This window comes from Phaseolus vulgaris, chromosome 4 (assembly GCF_000499845.2).
Source record: "Phaseolus vulgaris cultivar G19833 chromosome 4, P. vulgaris v2.0, whole genome shotgun sequence".
NCBI lineage: Eukaryota > Viridiplantae > Streptophyta > Magnoliopsida > Fabales > Fabaceae > Phaseolus > Phaseolus vulgaris.
Genome location: NC_023756.2, coordinates 15,772,269 through 15,792,502, shown reverse-complemented (window position 1 = coordinate 15,792,502; position 20,234 = coordinate 15,772,269). Strand labels below are relative to the sequence as shown.

At 43.4% G+C, this 20,234-nt stretch overlaps 1 pseudogene; it reads right to left on the bottom strand.

Moving 5' to 3' along the window:
- Positions 1-2,127: 2,127 nt before the first annotated feature.
- LOC137838354 (receptor-like protein EIX2) overlaps positions 2,128-20,234 on the bottom strand; it is a 35,909-nt pseudogene continuing 17,802 nt past the window's right edge.

Sequence of the window (20,234 nt, the reverse complement as noted above, 5' to 3'; positions counted from 1 at the left end):
GAATGTGGTGTGAATGATAACAATTTGTTATGTTCAGTTATGAATTTGATTGGTTTGGTATTTATTGTGTTACAAGTAAAATGGCTACAACAAAAACAAAAACAAAAATTCCTCTTCGTCGACCAAATTGATGCATAGGCGTATTTATAGATCTGCATCGGTTTGACCCACGTAGAAGTCGACGATATTGCGTCGCTTTTACGTCGACGTGGTTGACAACATTTTCGTCCGTTTTTTACTTGCTTGGCCCATGCAATGTGCGTTACATGCGCTGGCTGACGAAAATGTTACTTTGCTTCCGCAGATTTTTCGTCGGATGGTTAGTCGACGTAAATCTAGCATTTAGGTGTCAGATTTTACTCATTCTCATACTTTACGAAAGATCCTGTTTTTCCTATAATGTTAATTTATTAGTGTGAGTCAAAAGCTGACACTTAATATCTATTTTTTATATTAAAATAATTGTTTGAAAAAGTTTAAAATATAAAGATTAATTAATTATTTTAAGTTCTACAAGTGACTAAATTTTTAACTATTTTTTTAATTATTTTTTTTACTAGAAAACAAATTTTTGGGAAGAAAGTATATATTTATCCGTAGTTATAAATTATAAGATCGAAGAATAAAGAAATTATTTTAAATTTTGATAGAGTAAAATATATAGAAGTAAGTTATGTTGGAGAGAAATATTTAGTTTCTTGAGAATATGAAATAACGAAAGTATATTGTTGATGTTAGTGTGATTTTTAAAAGATGACATTTTCAATACTCACCATTTTGAGAGTTGGTATTTACGAGACATAGCCACCCTTCTAGATATAGTTACTTAAATCACTCCTTCAATTTAATGGATGTGTTGTTTTTGTGACGGCAGTAGAAATCCTTATTACAAAACTTATGATACTTAGACACTCCTCTTAAATGACGTGTCCGTGTCGAATACATATATCGAATATCGATACTTGTACGACATTCATAGAACACGTATTGATAAAGTGTTTAATTAAAAAATATTTATTGAATTTTTGACAATTTAAAAAGAAAAAATACATTATTTTTTAAAATTTAAATTTATTGTATAAATTTTTATTATGATTATAAAAATAAGAAACAAATCATTTTGAACTAGTTATGAAAAACATCTCTCTGCTAAAAAAAAACTGCTTGCACTGAGACAAAGGATAAATAACTTCAAGTGTTATCATTGATACAATTTGAAATTTGATCACCATAATATTATTGAAGAATGACAATTAAGGAAACTTTTTATGTTAAAATTCTAGTTTCGAATGTAAATCAACATCAACAGTATTTATATACTGTCACGGTAGATGGTATGGTTTGTGATTTTGGAAGAGCTTGTACATGCAATTCCAATATATGAAAGAGTGATTAAGATGATTCTCAATGGGTGCAGAAGTAGCGTATAATCAACATTATTGGGATATCTCACATTCTTGTTCTTGGTTTAAAATTAAAATTACAAATAGATTACACACTATCAAATCATCATTAAGCTTCTTCAAACAGTGATTTTGCAACTCATTACTTTAAAACACTACTTCTCATATTTTACATCACACACTTCAATTCTTCAAATCTTACACTCCCACCAATCCTTAATGCTTTCATCTCTGAACGGAGTCTTGGAAGCAAAACGCTATACACTGCAAATTTTGTGCTAAAATTCATGTGACAGACGTTAGTAATGATGGAAACAATATTGAGAACAAATTTTAATGATAAAATAAATGAGAACTAAATTCTTTAAACCCATTAGATTACAAAACAATGTATAACATCCAAGCGTTTTTAAAATGGTCTAAGCATAATGCATTTGGAAACACGAAAACTTCTCACAACAGAGCACACTGTCAATAGTTTCTTTATACTAACAAAAACAATAATTTCTTGGAAATGGAACTACCATTAGTGAAGTCACGAAGGAGAATAGGATATAATCAATATTTAATCAGATTGATGAAAGCCAAGCCAATATGTACATTTGCTTTTAGAAAGACATTCTCCATTTCCATATAAAAACTAATAACTTATTTCCTTAACTGAAACACAGAAATAAGTACTACAAAATTAAAAGAAAGGAGTTATTATAGAATCACGTACCTGCTAGTCTTTGAGCCACCTTTGGAACTTTGCTATGTTCACTTCAGACATTACAAGTAGATGGTCTACGAGTCTATTCAAGAACCTCAAGTAAGCAATTCTCCATGGTTGCCAAAGTAGAAATGTTCCTAATAAGCCCCAAAAGCCTGTGAAGAATCCTAGCCCCAAACTCATGTATAATGCTCTATAGAAAACTGAATCATCATCTTCATCATGCTCTTCTGCTCCTTTACTCTTTATCACTGTCTCATCTCCAGGACAACCTTTTTCTAGCAGTTTCCCACAAAGATCAATATTTCCTTCAAAAACAAGTGGCATCAAATGTATCCAAGTGTCTTCCCAATGGGATTCTTCCGGAAAGGGAGTTCTGTGACAAGTCTAATTTTTGGAGAAAATCCAATTGAGAAAGAGAAGAAGGAATTCTCCCATAGAAATGATTTCTTGACAGGTCAAGGGATTCAAGTGAACTTAAATTTCCAATCTCAAAAGGAATTTTTCCACTCAAATTGTTTCTTGATAAATTCAAAGAAACTAACCCGAGCAGATATGTAATCTCTTTTGGCATTTCACCTATTAAATTGTTACATGAGAGATCAATGCTCTGAAGAATCAATTCGGGCTGAGTGAAGCTGCGTTCCACACCTTTCCACATCAATGTTATATGAAGCTTATAATAACTAACACGCACAAAATTATAAATTTCAGAGTAAGTACTGTTGTACCAATGAACACGACTTTCGGTTTCAGTTCTGTTAATTCTCTTTTCAGACAATGCAGTAAGATTGTTTAAGCAAGTTGGAATTCCTTCTGATAACTTATTCCTTGAAAGATCCAACAATTGAATATGCTTCAAATAACATAGATGAAGGGGAAGATTTCCAGAGATGTGATTCCCTCGCATGATCAATATTATCAATTGCTGCATGCTTTCTCCAACCCATGATGGTATTGGACCTGACAACATATTCTCACTCACATCCAACATAATTAAAGTATTGCAGTTCTTCAAAGAGGAAGGCAATTCAGCTATTAAACTATTGTTTGCCAAAACTAAGCTTCCAATTTAAGAAGGGTGCCCATGGAGATAGGAATTTCTCCTGACAATTGATTGCTGCTTAAATCAAGAAACAATAATCGATTTACATATTTCCAACAATCTGGAAGTTGCCCCTTTATTTGATTATATGATAAATCTAAAGTGGCCAAGTTTGCAGCTGTGACGTTTCCACATAAGAAATCTGAAAATTTATTTCCAGAGAGTAACAGCTCGGAAGCCTGTAGCAAAAATAATGGAACTTTTCCCTAACATTTATTTGAATTCAAAATTATTGATGGTCTGAAACGAAGCTTCAATTGCATATTAGGAATTGAACAATGAGACTATTGTGAGACATATTCAAAGTATGCAGAATTTGCAGCTTCTTCCAAAACCATTCTGGAACAAAATCATTCAGCCCATTATCAGATATATCTAATTGGACAACAGAATTTTGAGTCTGGAGCCAACTAGGAAAGTTCGGACCTACGTTGCAAGATGCAATAAATATGTGCATTAATTGGAAAGGAGGAACCCAACTAGAGGTAAATTTTAGAGACAATGAGTTGTGTGACAAGAATAATGAAATTAATTTGGAAAAACTGGAAAGATGAGATTCAGTGACATCACCCTCTAAAGAATTCCACTCCAACGATAAAATCCCCAGCTCGGATAGCAGGCTGATGTTCTTGGGTATCTTGCCGGTAATTTGATTATAAGATAAGTTCAACCTGTGAAATATGTGTCTGTTGCACCATGAAGAATTTTTAATGAAGCTCGGAAATTCGCCATTTAACTCGTTATTTGAGAGGTCTAATATCTCTAATCTGCACATGCTCCCAAACAAAGAGGGAACCTTGCCATGGAGTTTGTTATTGGAGAGAGAAAGATACTGAAGAGAGTTTATCACTTTCCCAAATTCATCTGGAATGGGACCTTCTAACAAGTTACCACTAAGGTCAATGCCATGCAGATCGGTGGAGAAGTTAGAAAGCCAGTGAAATATAGAGCATGACTTTAACAAGTTATCAGAGAGAACAAGGTAGAAATTAGAAGACAAAGGATTCATTTTCATTGTAGAACTAGATGAAACGAGGAAACTTCTATCTATAATTCTGCAGTTTACAAGATAAAGCTCTTGCAGTTTGGAGCTGATATTAAAATTCCCTAGAAACATTAATGATGTTAGATTATTATAAAAGAGGTCGAGGATCTTAAGAGACGGAAAACTTGGATATAGATTAGGTGACAAAACTATATTATTGTCAGAAATGTAAAGCTCTTAAAGATGAAGGCTAAAGTTAAACCAGAGTTGAAGTGTTGATGATGTCAAAATATTAGAAGAGAGATCTAGGATGTTAAGAGAAATGGAGTTGTTGGAAGAGTGAGAATGGAACAAAGATTGAATATCATTATCCGAAAGATGACAATCAACTAGCCTTAGCTCAGTTAAGTTTTGAATGATTTTAGTGATAGTTTGTAGCCACTGGTGAGAGGAACTAAGAGTATGCAATGACCTCAGCTTAAGAATTGTTAAGGAATGGAGAGTAGACAACTACTGCACGACACGGCGGATAGGAGGACGCAGGGCGACCACGACACGACGGATGGAAGGAGGAGCAGAGGAGGAAACCTGTTTCCTCACCAAACTCCTGTTCTACTTTTTTCTTTTCAAATTTCCCAAGTACCCATGGTGAATATGATATGCTGAAGATTTTTCAAAGATGGACTAGGGTGAAAGAGGTGTTCATCTCGAGACGGCGGAATAGGTGGGGAAGAAGGTTTGGCTTCGTTAGGTTTTTCAAGGTGCCAAATGAGTACAAACTGGAAAAGGAGTTGGATCAGATATGTATTGGTAACATGAAGCTCTACGTTAACTTGCCAAAATACACGAGATCTGGGCCTTCTCAACAAGGTGGGGTGGCACTTGAGGGAGACAATGGTAAGAATCACCATAAATATGTACCGAAACAATTGAAGGGCAAGGAGGAATGGAGAGAGTTAAAAGGAAAAAATCTTCGTAGGGACTGCTATGAGAGGCGTTCTTACGCTGATGCTGTTAGGAAACCTTCTCAGGATTCCTGGACAGGTCCAAGTTTTGAAACCTCCTCAACTGTTTTACCTTGGATGTCAAACAGTGCAGCAGGTCGGATGGCTCCAATTATGAACTTTGTGTCCTTATGTGAGGAGTTTATTAAAGGAGGTATGTCTAGGATTAAGGTGAGATACTTGGGTGATAATCTCGTTCTCTTGACCCCTAAAGAAGGAGAACGGATGGAAGAGATTATTAAGCTGAATAACGAATGGTTCACAAGTCTGTTCGAGGTTATTGAGCCTTGGTTGGAATCACTGGTAGTGGATCATAGGTTAGTATGGGCAAGGTGATACGGTATTCCATTCTCTTTGTGGAATAGGGATTGTTTGTCTAAGGTCGTAGGCGATGTGGCAGAGCTGGTATCCATCGACGATGTTACTGAGCAATGGGAGAACCTTGAGTTTGCACGCATCAAAATACGGGTGTTGAATTCGTGCAAAATTCGAAGTTTCAAAAGGGATCCGTATTAATGGTCATATTTACAACATCAGTATTAATGAGGAGGAACCCATCCAAAGAGGAGGGTCATGTATTTGTCCTGAACAGCTGTATGCCTCTTCGGATAGCATCTCTTCAATGGACTCCTTCATCGGGGAAACCATCTTCTCGGATAAAGGAGGCAAAGGAGGGAAGAGACCTTTCACTAGAGACAAAGGCAAAACAAATAAGGGAACATTCTCAAGTTGTAAAGGGGAAGTAGAATAAAGAATATCTCTCTTACGTAAGTCGTGAACAGGGGACCTCTACGGCTGGGGCAGCTTTTTCTAAGCAAGAGAAGGTCAACACAATATGTTCTTTTTTACATAAATCTTTGTCTGACCTGGCTCTTTGTGTCCAAAAATTCAATCCCTCTACAACCCAACCCGTTTTAGATGTGGGTCAGTTTTCGAAAGCCCAATTCCATAATAGTGGGCTGCTGGGCCTTACGAAACAGGGGGCTCTGGGTGGAATGGATGAGGTGTGTGCAAGGTCTGAACAAGGTAAATCGGAGGCACCAACGTCACCGGTTGGTGATGGCTCGGAATCGGTAGTGGAGGCTTTCGTTAACTTTGATGGAAAAATTACTGCGAAGCATCAAAGAGGTTTGGCCCAACCACATGGTTCTTCCCGAAGCGGAGAGGATGAAAGAGGACCTTCGATCCTACCTTTGCTTTACCATTTTGGGGGTTCCGGCGAACCAAGTAGTGTGGGCAGCTCTTCACCGGAGAAGAGAGGACTGGCCTCGGTTAAAGCTACACCAAGTGGGGTAGAAGGATCCAAAACGCCAGAGAATGTGCGTAGGCTACGTGATCTCTGGGAGCAGGGCACGAAACCGCCGTGCCTAAGGTGGAGGAACAAGGGTGGATTCATACCTCTTCACTATGGGATTAACTCTTCATCCAGGTTAAGCCACTATTCCTTTGCTGAATCTGTTAGTGATATAGAACATTGTAACAACAGGTTAAGACTTGAGGAGTATGTCGTTGAATCTGCTCGTATCTGGGATGTGGGAAAAGAGCTAGGCATGAGGTGTTCGAGGGAGTAGGTGAATGTGGTAGTGGAATTGAAGTGTATGGAGGTAAGGGATAAGGACGTTAAACAGTGTGTTGAGGAGGGTACCAGCCATGGTGTTTTATGATCATTCTTAATCTTAATATCAGGGGTCTGAGGGGGGGGGGGGGGGGAATCAAAGCAAACTACCTGAAACACGTTATTGCCAAAGAGGATGTAGATTTTGTGTGCTTGCAGGAGACAAAAACTGTTTCTGTTTCCGAGAGTAGATGTTTCTCGCTGTGGGGGATTAGTAATATTGGTTGGGTGCATTATGAAGGTGAAGACGGTGAAGGGAGCCTTTTATCTATGTGGCATAAAGACAAATTTTGCTACGAATCGCATGTTGTAGGACTAGGCTATATAGTTGTTGTAGGACAGCATATTAAGTCCAGACGCTTATGCTTAGTGGTTAATGTGTATGCAACTTGCAATTATAGTGCTAAAGTAACTTTATGGGAAGCACTAACGTCCCTTAGAAGGTCTTATCAAAACGTGGTAGGGTGTTTTTGCTGTGATTTTAATGCTGTAAAAAGGGAAGATGAAAGGAAAGGCATTGGAGGTGGGTCTAGCCAAGGGAAGAAAATGAGGGGTTTCAATAATTTTATTGATACAAACTGCCTAGTAGACATTCCGAGTGTGGGCAAGAAATTTACTTGGTTTAAAGCAAATGGTACAACTAAAAGTAGGCTCGACAAATTTTTGGTGTCCGAAGAATGGATTCAGTTTTGGCCCTTCTACAAACAATATGTACAACAAAGAATTGTGTCTGACCATTGTGCGATTGTGGCAAAGTCCTGGGCCAAAGATTGGGGGCCTAAACCCTTTCGTACCATAGATGCGTGGTTTATGGAGCCAGGTTTCAATCTGTTTGTGAAGGAGAAATGGGGTTCTTACTTTGGTCAGGGTAATGGGATTTCTCGTCTTAATGATAAGCTAAAATCTTTGAAGGCAGATTTCAAAGACTGGAACAAGAATGTGTTCGAGTGTATGCAGACAAACCAGAAGCGAATCCTCAAGGAAATTGAGGACCTTGATATTAAGGATGACAGTGATGTTCTTGAGGAGAGTGGTCGGCTAAGAAGAATGGAATTACTTAGTAATTTGCGGGAGGTGGATAATATGCTGGATTCCCTTTCAAGGCAAAAAGCAAGAGCAAATTGGTGTAAGTTTGGGGATATGAACTTTAAATACTACCACATGGCTATTAGATGGAGAAGACTTAAAAACGAAGTCAAAGGTGTGGAGGTTGGGGGGCAATGGTGTGAGGAACCGGAAGTAGTACGCAGGGAAGCCAAGTCTTTGTTTGAGACAAGGTTCACGGCTACACAAGATCTTGGAGTAAATTTGGGCTCCGTGGAGTTTAAATCTCTTCCCTCTGAAATCAGTACAAGGATGGTAACAAGTTTCACAGAGGAAGAGGTGAAAGAAGCCGTGTGGTAATGTGAAGGGTCAAAGAGCCCAGGGCCAGAAGGATTCAATTTTACGTTTATCAGGAATTGCTGGGACATCCTTAAAAATGACATTATGGAGGCTGTGTAGGTTTTCCATGAGATTGGGTGATACCAAAGGGGTGTAATGCCTCTTTTAGCTTTGGTACCTAAAGTTAATGACCCCCTCTCTCTCGACCAATTCAGGTCCATCTCCCTTGTAGGAGTCTTCTATAAGATTGTTACTAAGGTACTAGCAGGTCGAATGAAGGAGGTTCTCTCGTTGGTCATTGACGAAGACCAATATGCTTTTTTGAGGAATAGAGGAATGTTGGATAGTGTGCTTATAGCAAATGAGGTGGTGGAGGAGGTTAGGAGGAATCGGAGGAGTGCACTTTGTTTTAAGGTGGACTACGAGAAAGCTTACGATTCGGTAAGGTGGGATTTTTTACTTGATATGTTACAAAGGTTAGGCTTTCACAACATATGGATAAGATGGGTTAAAGGCTGCCTGGAATCGTCCACCATTTATGTGTTGGTTAATGGAAGCCCAACAGAGGAATTCAAACCATCAAGGGGGCTGAGACAGGGTGACCCTATGGCCCTTTTTCTTTTCCTGGTGGTTGTTGAGGGTTTGGCCGGATTAGTGAGACAGGCGACTAAGCAAAACATGCTTACAGGTGAGAAGGTGGGAAGGAAGGAAATAGTTTGCAGTATGCTACAGTTCGCAGACGACACTTTATTCATGCTGGAGGACTCTTTCTCAAATGTGTTTACTGTAAAGACGATCCTTAGATGCTTTGAACTTGTGTCCGGATTGAAGATTAATTTTCACAAGTCAAAATTGGCAGGGATAAATGTGGATAGATTCACTTTAGAAACCTATGCCAAGACTTTAAATTGCAATACTATGCGGATACCTTTCAAGTACTTGGTGTTGGAAGTAGGAGGTAAACTAAGGAAGGTTTTGTTCTGGGAGCCTGTCGTCAACAAGATCAGTGCTAGACTAAGTACTTGGAAAGGGAGATGTTTATCTATGGTGGGTAGAATTTGCTTAATCAAATCAGTCTTTGCTTCCATTCCTCTCTTTTACTTATCTTTCTTTAAAGCCCCGGTATCGGTCTGCAACAGAATCACGAGTATACAAAGGAGTTTTTTGTGGGGTTGGGGCAAAGATAACAGATCGATACCTTGGGTAAGCTGGGGAACTATTTGTAAACCTCTTGAGGAAGGCGGGTTAGGAATTAAAGACATCAGGAAGTTCAATTATGCCCTTATGGCGAAATGGAAGTGGAGGTTAATGAGTGATGCGAAGGGGAAATGGAAAGATATTTTGGAGTCTAAATATACGGTGTTATCTGGCGTTAACCAGGTTCGGTCTTGTTGCCAATCCTGGTGGTGGAGAGACTTAGAGAACATATGTAGGGAGGGAGACGATGTAGGTTGGTTCCAACAAGCAGTAGTATGGAATGTCAGAGCTGGGGACTGAGTACACTTCTGGGAGGACCCGTGGATGAGTAATAATAACTTTAAGGATTTATATCCTAGATTATTTTCCTTATCCCTGAATCAAGGGATGACGGTGGCTGAGGCTGGCTTTTGGGAAGAAGACGTATGGCATTGGCACCTCGAATGGAGGAGGGAGAGATTCAACTGGGAGTCGGTATTGGAAGCAGAATTATTAACAACCTTATCTAGGGTAGTTCTGAACAAGGATTCCAAGGACTTCATCACTTGGAGAGGGGACCTTAAGGGGTTCTTTTATGTGAGATCAGCATATGACGTCTTAACCAACCAAGGGTCCGACCCAGATAAAGTTGTTTTTAGTATGCTGTGGAAGGTCAAAGCCTTTCCAAAAGTGATATGATTCCACTAGCAAAGTAGAGATGATTCTTTGACATTTTATGGAATCAACTTGAGTTGGAGAATGAATAGGCACTTTTAATAGAATTGGATCAATGTTCTATGTTTCAAGAACTCACTAAACCTTGCACCAAACACCAAACTCACATGGAAGACCCATTTCTTGCCAATTGAACCGATTAAAAGGTGTACAAATGTAAATGAACCAAATAGAATGCTTCAAAACTGAATTGAACCGAACAAAACAATAAGAAATGAAGAAGAATCAAATGGAAACAGCCAAGGAGAAGATTAACCGAAGCATATTAAGAAACAAGCTCAAATACCGAATGAAAATGCTAGAAAAGGAACCTAAGACATGTTTTAGCTTCATATGAACATGGAGATGAAATGAAAAGATGAAGGAGAGAAGAACATATAAGGATGGAGAGCTTGGTTAATGGTCACGCCACTTGAAGTGTGAAGGCTCCAAGATAAGTGAGCAAATGCCGCCACTTGAGAGAACCAAGGCACTCAAGATAAGACAAGGTAGAGGAGAAGACAAAGTTCTCACAATTCTCTCTCAATTTGAGTAGAGTTTCTCTATATCCAATTTCCAATCTGAATTTTACAAGAGCCCACACCTCTATTTATAGTGTGAGGGTGCTGGAAAATAGGTGGGAAAATTCAAATAAAACTCATTTGAAATTCCCACAAAAAACAAGTCACATGGGAGGTGTGACCTTTTTCTACTATGACACCTCCTAAAAACTACACCTACACCTACTCTCCTAAGTCACATGGACAATGTGACTTTATTTTACATATTCACACTCCTTTATTTAATATCCACACCTCCTACAAGAGTAAATCAAATGATGCTCTTTTATTTAATGTTTGGCCTTGCCCCTCATGGGATGGACTTGGGCTTGGGCTTTGGGGTTGGGCCTCATCTTTATTTTATGTCTTCTTTTAATTTTGAGAAGACTAGAAAGAAGAACTTCAAATGTGAAGGTGAATGACCTCTTCCTTCCACTACAAAAAAATGTGTAAAAAGTGGCGGTTTTAATATGGCGGTTATTGATAACCGCCACAAATTTCAGTATAATACGTCATTTCATTAACCGTCATAATTATCTTTCAAATTATGTCATTTTTAACTGTCATAATTTTCCTTCAGTTGAAAACTTGCTTTATTCCTTTATTCCTATATTCACATTTTTAACTTTATTTAAAAATCCTTCCGTTTTTCACTTGAAATTTTTTTTTTTTTTTTGAAAACTTAAGAAAATAATTCTTATTTGAATTTCATTTTGAAAACCAGAGTGAACCCTAACTCTAACGCTTTCACTCTCGTCCTTCTCTCTGCCTCACTCACACGAACCCTAGCGCTCGCTGCCTCACACGAACCTTAGCGCTTGCTGCTTCTACACGAACCAAGCGCTCTCTACCTCACACAAACCATATCGATGTCTGCCTCACACGAATTCTAGTGCTCGCTGCTTCCACACGAACCTAGCGCTCTCTGCCTCACACGAACCCTAGCGCTCTCTGCCTCCATACGAACCCTAACGCTCTCTACCTCACAAAACCCTAGTGCTCTCTGCCTCACAAAACCCTACTCTCTCTGCCTCTACACAAAATCGATTTGTAGGTAATTAAATGCTCGTGCGTTCTCTTATCAATTTCGACCATCGGCTTTGTTTGATGTTTAGGATTTTTCATGTGATTCTATTTGTGTATTTCATTATGTGTTTCATCTTTTTACTAGGTAGCTAAAGAGCAATTGAAGCAAGTTATCACAGAGGCGGCAGGGGAGAAAGAGTTTCCTGACTCGAGTTCTGATTTTCGAGCAATTGAAGCAAGTTATCACAGAGGCAGGTGAGAGAATTCTAAAACTCATTTTGAGTTCTAAAAAAATGCAATATCTCTTTCAAATGCAAAATTAGAGCAGCCTAAAATTCCAAGGTATAATTCTCTGCTGGTATTCTCTGCTGATATTCTCTGCTGGTAACTGGTGTTGTATGATGCACCTTCGATAGTGTGGATTGGGTAAAAGAATCATCATGGAGAAGGTGTTAGGAAAGTTAACTAATAAAGAAACTACTGTTAGCTTTTTCTATTTTGATTTTTCCCATCATATCCATCTCTTTTGAGTTTTCACATGTTGTAGAACAATTTATTTATATTAATTGGAAGGTGTTTAGAAAGTCAGAAATAAAATAAAATCTAAGGTTATTAAGCATACTACAGAAGCAGTTGAATGTTCCATGAATAAGGCCCAATAGTTGAGAGAGAAACCTACCAAGACAAGGATTTGGTTTGCTGCAGAAACTACTTTTCTATATTAAGCATTGGATCTATGGAAATTGTTAAAGAAGTCAAGTCAAGGGATTTTATTAAGTCCTTAATCATGACTTAAAGATTATATAAAAGTGAGTTTATATTTTAATTTTTTTAGTTTTCTATTTAATTCTCATTTCTCAAAAATTTAAAATCATTGTTTTGGAATTATGTCTCTTTAACCTACCACTAGAGGAAAACAATGTGCTAAGATTATTTTTAAGAATTCAGTTTTCACTATGAGGCCCATAACTGGTCCCTCTTGATGCTTTGGTGATGGTGACTATGCTCTCCTGATTGAGTGACTATTCTAATTTGCTATATTTTGTGTATTTGATTGAGTAGGGTGGTGGTGAAACGTTACTAAGAATTCTCAATTAATTCAATGATAAAATTCACACAGGTTGTAAACATTGTAATACACTAGTACTTACTGCTCATAACAAATATACTGAATGTACATACAAGGTTTCCTTGAAAAGGTGAGGGGTGAAAGAGTCCAATAACAATTGCTTTCAACTTTCTTTTTTATGTCAGTTGTACCGCCCTGGTGGTCGGGAGTGATGACGTGGCATCCTGCTACAGCATAGGCGTGATTGACAAGGCGCCAGGTTGGCAGAAGGGAAGGAAGTCGGGGGGCTCGTGTAGTCGCCAGTCGTTGTATTGGCGTGTTCCGAGTTCCAGCTTACCAGAATCGGCGATCGCCAGGTTAAAGATGAAGTCGCCTGATGTAGATTCAGGCGACCTAGTCATTGGAGATCGCCAGAGCAAGCACATCGCCGAAGATGGAGGAGAAGCAGATTATGAAGGCGGCCGGCGAGACCACAGGGAAGGTGTATGAAGACCCCTAACTCGCCAGTTCCAGTAGAGATCGCACTCCCAAGTTAGCTATGCACTGGGCAGTACCATGCATAAGTAACTTAGCCAAAATGAGAGTAGAAGCAGCGCCAAGTCAGGGAGCCTCCAGATGATGGCACGTGTACAGTTGGATGCGAGCCACGTGTCCAAGTCTGTAACTGCCAGGAGAGAGAAAGCTACCAGGTATATAAGAGTTCTTAACAAACTTTCTGAGGTACGCACGTTCAGTTTATACACTTTACGCTTGCGAGTGATAGAGCTGACTGTGAGAGAGGATTTGCACGGTTCTTGTTCTCTTAGTATTTGGTGATACCGTCACTGACTTGAGCGTTGGAGTGCGATCGGCCGCAGCGGCGCCGTACTGTTTCTTTGCAAGTTCTTGAGGTAGATCCCGAAGAGGAACGGAGGTGAGAAGCGGTGCGCACGTCGATCCTTTGACGAGGCAGTTTCCAGCGTTCCGGTCAACAGGCAGGATCATCAGGCGCCCACCGTGGGGCCGTGTAAAACTTGCTCCCATCCACAGCGTGAGTTCTTGGAAGTTTTCGAAGTTTTCTGCGTGGTTGTGTGCTGGTGCAACCATCGATCGCGGTTTGTTTGAGTTTTGTTCGGTGAATTTGCGTTTTGAACCGTTCGTTTGGCTTTTCGATCGGTGGAGTGAGGTTTTCTGCTGCTTACGCGTAATCTGTTCGGTGGAAGTTCGAGTTCTTTCGCTCGTTTGGTTGTCCGCGGGGAAACGTTGGTTTCTGGTGAAGTTGTGGTTTTCTTCGAAGGTTTACGGTGTTCATGAGTTTTCTTGCGCAGTTTCGCGCTGTTTTCTCCGATTGATCGCTGATTCGATCGTGGTTGAAGTGTTGTTCGCTGCATTCCTGTGATTCGCTGAAGTTCATGAGAAAAATGAGAAGCAATCGTTCAAGCCCCGTGGCGCCTGTCGCTGCTGAAGGCGACGCCGCCATGACCATGGCGCAGATGGCAGAGATGATGCACTCGTTGCAGACAACTGTGGAAGCCTCACGCGTAGAGCAGGCGAGGATACATGAGGACCTGGTCGCCTCTCGCGCCAGAAACGAGGAGCTCAGCAAGGTGACTGAGGAGCTGTGTCGAGCTCTTCAGGAGCAGCAAGGACGTTCTTCTGCTGAAGAGGTGGCGCCGTCGACTCCAGCTCGTGTTTTCCCAATGCCTTTCGTTCAGGCGATTACCGACACGCCTATTCCCACGAGCGTGGTTCCGGTTAAGGCTGTCTTTACCGGCGTGGAGGATCCAGAGGCTCATCTGACCACGTTCCACACGCAGATGATGCTGTCGGGAGGGTCAGACGCCGTCTACTGCAAGATGTTCGTGAGTACGCTCCAGGGAACGGCGATGGAGTGGTTTGTGAGCCTGCCTAACGGCCACATAACTAGTTTTCAACAGTTCTCGAAGATCTTTGTCGAGCAGTACATCGTGAATAAGGCACCGCCCAGGGTGTCTTATGATCTGTTTGACATAAGGCAGTACCATGGGGAGTCCCTCAGAGACTACCTAAATCGCTTTGGAGCGCAGATGGTCAGATCGCCGGCTAAGGATGAAGAAATGCTGGTCTATGCCTTCAAGAAGGGCGTGCAGCCAGGGCCATTCTGCGAGGCCTTGATCAGGGCTCATCCAGCGATGTTTGCTGAAGTCAGGCGACTTGCGGTGGCTCACATCGCCGACGAGAGTGAAGTCGCCGAGAAGAGAGGCAGCGTGGCTCCCGCCAGGCCACGCGCCCAGACCAGGATCCAGCCGCAGAGGGTGCTGGAAACAGCGGCGACGGCCAGAAAGGACCAGAGGACTCACCATCCTTACGACAGGAGAAACAAGGGAAGAAGCCAAGCCCGCCAGCAACCAGCACGCCGGGAATACAATCGCCCGCCTAAGCACAAATTTGTCATGGGATTAGCGGATCTAATCGCCATTCCTAATATCTCTGCTAGGTTGAAAGCGCCTGAGAAGGTGGGCGACAAGGTGCTGGGGTCAAAGCCGGACGCCTGGTGCGAGTTCCACCAATGTTTTGGCCACACCTTGGACTCGTGTTTGTCTTTGGGATATCAGCTCGACGATCTGGTTAAGAGCGGGTTCCTAAATGACTATCTGCTGGACAGGAGGACGGGGGGAGCGTCGAGTTCCCAGCCAGCAGGTGGAGAAGCCCAGCAACACGAGATGCCTATCCACGGGGAGATCCACACCATTGCAGTGGGTTTCTCAGGTGGTGGATGCACCGCATCGCAGAGGAAAAAGTACGCGCGATCGGTGATGACAGTGGATATGTTTGAAGATCACTCGCCGGAAGTGGACATTACGTTCACCAAGCAGGATCTTCGGGACGTTGTGCCTCATGACAACGATCCCATAGTTATTTCGTTGGTTACAGCGGGAAGGAAGGTCCACAGAGTTCTGGTGGACCAAGGAAGCTCGGCAGACGTGATGTTCTGGCCGACTTTCACGCAGCTGGAGTTGCCCCTTGACCAGCTAAGGCCCTATGGGGGTGCCTATATGGGTTCGCTGGTGACCAGGTGGAGGTTAGGGGGTACATCGAGCTGAGAACCACGTTTACAGATGAGGCTGGGTCGAGGACGGAGAAAATCAAGTACCTCATCGTAAACGCCCCTTCAGCGTATAACATCCTGTTGGGAAGGCCCACGCTTAACAGGATAGGTGCCATTCCGTCGACTCGGCACATGAAGGTAAAGTTGCCGTCCATGGAAAGGGTGGTGATCACGATCAAGTCTGATCAGAAAGAAGCGAAAAGGTGCTATGAGAATAGCCTGAAAAACAAAAGATCAGTGAGTTATGTAACAACCACCCCACCTCCCGGTGTGAAGCCCAGATCGACGGTAGTAGAGGAGGCCGCCGGAAGAGATGTGGAGATGGTAGACGCTGAGCTAGGGGAGAGAAATGCAGGCCTGGAGGAGGAAGAGGCGCGGAATCGCCCTGAGGAAGCAAGGGAGCAGGGAATCGCCAGGGCGGTGATCGCCAGAGAATCCAGGCCTAAACCTGTCGAGCAGTGGCTCGAAAAGGAGATCGGAGGAAAAATCTTCAAGCTGGGAAGATCTCTGGAGGTCGAGCTCCAGGACCAGATCGCCAAGGTGATTGAGCGGCATCTGGACGCGTTTGCATGGTCCGCTTCGGACATGCCCGGGATTGATCCTGACTTCTTGTGCCATCATCTGGCGATGGACAATTTGGTGAGACCGGTGCGACAAAGGAGAAGAAAATTCAACGAGGAGAGGAGGTAGGCGATCAGGGATGAAACACAGAAACTCCTCGCTGCAGGCCACATCAGGGAAGTCCAGTACCCTGAATGGTTGGCAAATGTCGTGCTGGTGAAGAAGAGTAACGGGAAATGGCGCATGTGCGTCGATTTCACCGATCTGAACAAAGCTTGCCCAAAGGATTCGTATCCTTTACCAAGCATTGATGCCCTGGTTGATAGTGCTGTAGGGTGCAAGTTGCTGAGTTTCCTGGATGCCTTCTCGGGATATAATCAGATTAAGATGCATCCCATGGATGAAGAGAAAACAGCCTTCATGACGGAGAGATCGTGCTACTGCTATAAGGTGATGCCGTTTGGGCTGAAGAACGCGGGGGCCACGTACCAGAGGCTGATGGATCGAGTACTTGCGCCAATGCTGGGAAGGAACGTGCAAGCTTACGTCGATGACATGGTCGTTACCTCGCAGGAAAAAAGCAAGCACGTGGCAGACTTGGAAGAATTATTCACGACGATCGCTAAGTTCAAGTTAAAGCTCAATCTGGAGAAATGCATTTTCGGCGTGGAGGCTGGAAAGTTTTTGGGTTTCCTCTTGACTGAAAGAGGAATAGAAGCCAACCCAGACAAGTGTGCCGCCATCTTGGCGATGAGGAGCCCAGCTACGGTGAAAGAAGTCCAGCAGCTAACAGGTCGGATGGCAGCCCTATCTCGCTTCGTGTCAGCTAGCGGAGAAAAGGGGCATCCCTATTTTCAATGTCTGCGGCGCAATAATAAGTTTGCTTGGACGAAAGAGTGCGAGGAAGCTTTCGTCAAACTGAAGGAGTATCTGGCGAGCCCGCCGGTTCTGTGCAAACCGCTGGCGGGAATCCCTCTCAGGTTCTATTTTGCTGTGACCGAGAGGGCGGTGAGTGCGGTGCTCGCCCAGGATCAAGATCAGGCTCAGAAGCCTATTTATTTCGTGAGCAAGGTGTTGCAGGGCCCAGAAACGAGATATCAGGCCCTGGAGAAGGCTGCGCTGGCTGTGGTGTTTTCGGCGAGGAGGTTGCGCCATTACTTCCACGGTTTCACAATACTGGTGATGACTGACCTGCCCATCCAGAAGGTTTTGAAGAAACCCGACGTTGCGGGAAGGATGGTGAAGTGGGCGGTAGAGTTGTCGGAGTTTGATATTAAGTACGAGCCCCGAGGCCCGATCAAGGGGCAAATCTTTGCAGATTTCGTGGTTGAGCTCTCATCAGAGGCGACGCGGGTTGAAGGGGACGATTTCCGTTGGGTACTTTCGGTGGATGGATCGTCGAACCAGCAGGGCAGCGGTGCTGGAGTCATATTGGAAGGACCCAACGGCGTGCTGATCGAACAATCTCTGAGGTTCGCCTTCAAAGCCAGCAACAATCAAGCAGAGTACGAGGCGCTGATCGCCGGAATTCTGCTGGCCAAGGAGATGGGAGCTAGGGTGCTGATGGCTAAGAGTGACTCGCTGTTGGTCACGGGGCAAGTAACAGGCGAGTTCCAGGCTAAAGATCCACAAATGGCGGCTTACTTGGCGTATGTGCAGGAATTGAAGAGTTCCTTTGCCTCTTTTGAAGTAGTACATGTGCCCAGAGAGCAGAATGCCCGAGCTGACTTGCTTGCTAAGCTCGCCAGCTCAGGCAAGGGGGGTAGGCAGAGGACGGTGATTCAAGAAACTCTGAAGACGCCAAGGGCATTTGTAGCAGATCACCTGGTCCTTCAGATAAGCAAGTCGACGGAGAGAGCAGCGAGAAGCCATAAGTCCTTGACGCAAGAAACTCTGAGATCGCCGAGAATTAGAGCATGTCGAGGAGAGAAGGTGGATGTGATGCAGGTCTGTGCCACCCATGAGCCAGACACTTGGATAACACAGTACAAACGGTGCCTGGCAGATGGCCTCCTCCCGCTGGATCCGATGGAAGCTAGGAAGGTAAAGAAAAATTCCAGCAAGTATACGTTGATTGATGGCGATCTGTACAGGTTTGGGTTCACTCACCCACTCCTGGAATGTATACACGGCGAGAAGTGCAGGAGAATCATGGCGGAGCTCCACGAAGGTATATGCGGAAGCCACGTCGGGGGTCGAGCTCTGGCCGCGAGGACTCTCCGTGCAGGCTACTACTGGCCATCCATGAGAGAAGATTGCAAGAAATATGCCCAATGTTGTAAACAATGCCAGCAGCACGCCGATTGGCATAAGGCACCTCCCGAGGAGTTGAAGTCGATCTATAGCCCTTGGCCGTTTCATACTTGGGGAATCGACATCCTGGGACCTTTCCCGCTGGCGATCAGGCAGATGAAATACTTGGTGGTGGCGATTGAGTATTTCACCAAGTGGATTGAAGCAGAACCAGTGGCCCAGATCACCGCACACAAGATCGAAGGTTTTGTATGGAAGAACATCGTGTGCCGGTTTGGAGTGCCTAAACGCCTGGTGTCAGATAATGGGACGCAGTTTGCAAGCCACCTGTTGAAGAAGCTTTGCGAAGGGGTGGGAATTCAACAAGTGTTTGCATCCGTCGAGCACCCTCAGACAAATGGCCAGGTGGAGTCAGGTAATCGGGTGTTGTTGAGAGGTTTGAAGAGAAGGCTTGAGAAAGCCAAGGGAAGTTGGGCTGAGGAGGTGCCCCGTATAGTCTGGGCGTACCACACCACCGAGCAGTCAGGAACCCATGAGACCCCGTTCAGCCTGGTCTATGGGTGTGATGCCATGATTCCGGTGGAGATCCAGGAGAGCTCGCCGAGATTCCAGAACTTCGTAGAGGAAGACTCGAATGAAGAGAGAAGGCTGAACCTGGATCTGCTGGATGAGGTCAGAGAAGAGGCGAGGTTGAAGGCTGAAGCCGTGAAGAGAAGGGTCGAACGAAGATACAACTCGAAGGTGATGCCAAGGCAGTTTAGAGAGGGCGACTTGGTGATGAGGAAGGCCCACCAGTACGAGATGGAGAATAAACTGTCACCCAAGTGGACTGGACCGTTCAGAATAACCGAGGCGCTCGGGAACGGGGCCTACCGCTTAGAGACGCTGGAAGGAGGGGCGATTCCTCGCACCTGGAACGCCACACACCTGAAGTTGTACTATAGTTAAGAGCTTTGTAAGTAAAGACAAACACAAAGTCATAATACAATGTCTCTGATAAAACAGTTTGAAGGGGGCACTCTTTTTTCCCTAAGGAGGGTTTTTAATGAGGCCACCCAATAAAAGAAGAGTTTTCGAAGTATAAGGCGTTTTCTGGTTGCATGTTTGCTGTTTTCCAAAAGTTTTGAAGAAAGACCTTGTCACTTATAAGTGATTTAAGGCAAGAAAAGATATATCGCGTGCTTTCCAGTTAAAGTTTTTAAGTCCTCATCGTTTTTCGGCGATTAGAGGCATCAGTTAAAGTTTTTAAAGTCCTCATCGTTTCTCGGCGATTGGAGGCACCAGTAAAGGGATCTAAGTCCTCATCGTCTTTCGGCGATTGGAGGCACCAGTTAAGTTTTAAAGTCCTCATCGTCTTTCGGCGATCGGAGGCACCAGATGAAAGACCTCAACGCCCTCACGCGTCCTGAGGCAAGGAAAAGACCTCCTCGCCGTCGAGCGAGTGCAGGCGAGGAAGAGTAAAAAGTCCTCCATGTTTCTGGGGGTGAGAAGATGTAACCCCTGGGGCAATGTAGAGGCAAGTAAAAGACCTCCTCGCCGTTGAGCGAGTGCAGGCGAGAAAGAGAAAAAGTCCTCCGTGTTTCTGGGGGCGAGAAGATGTA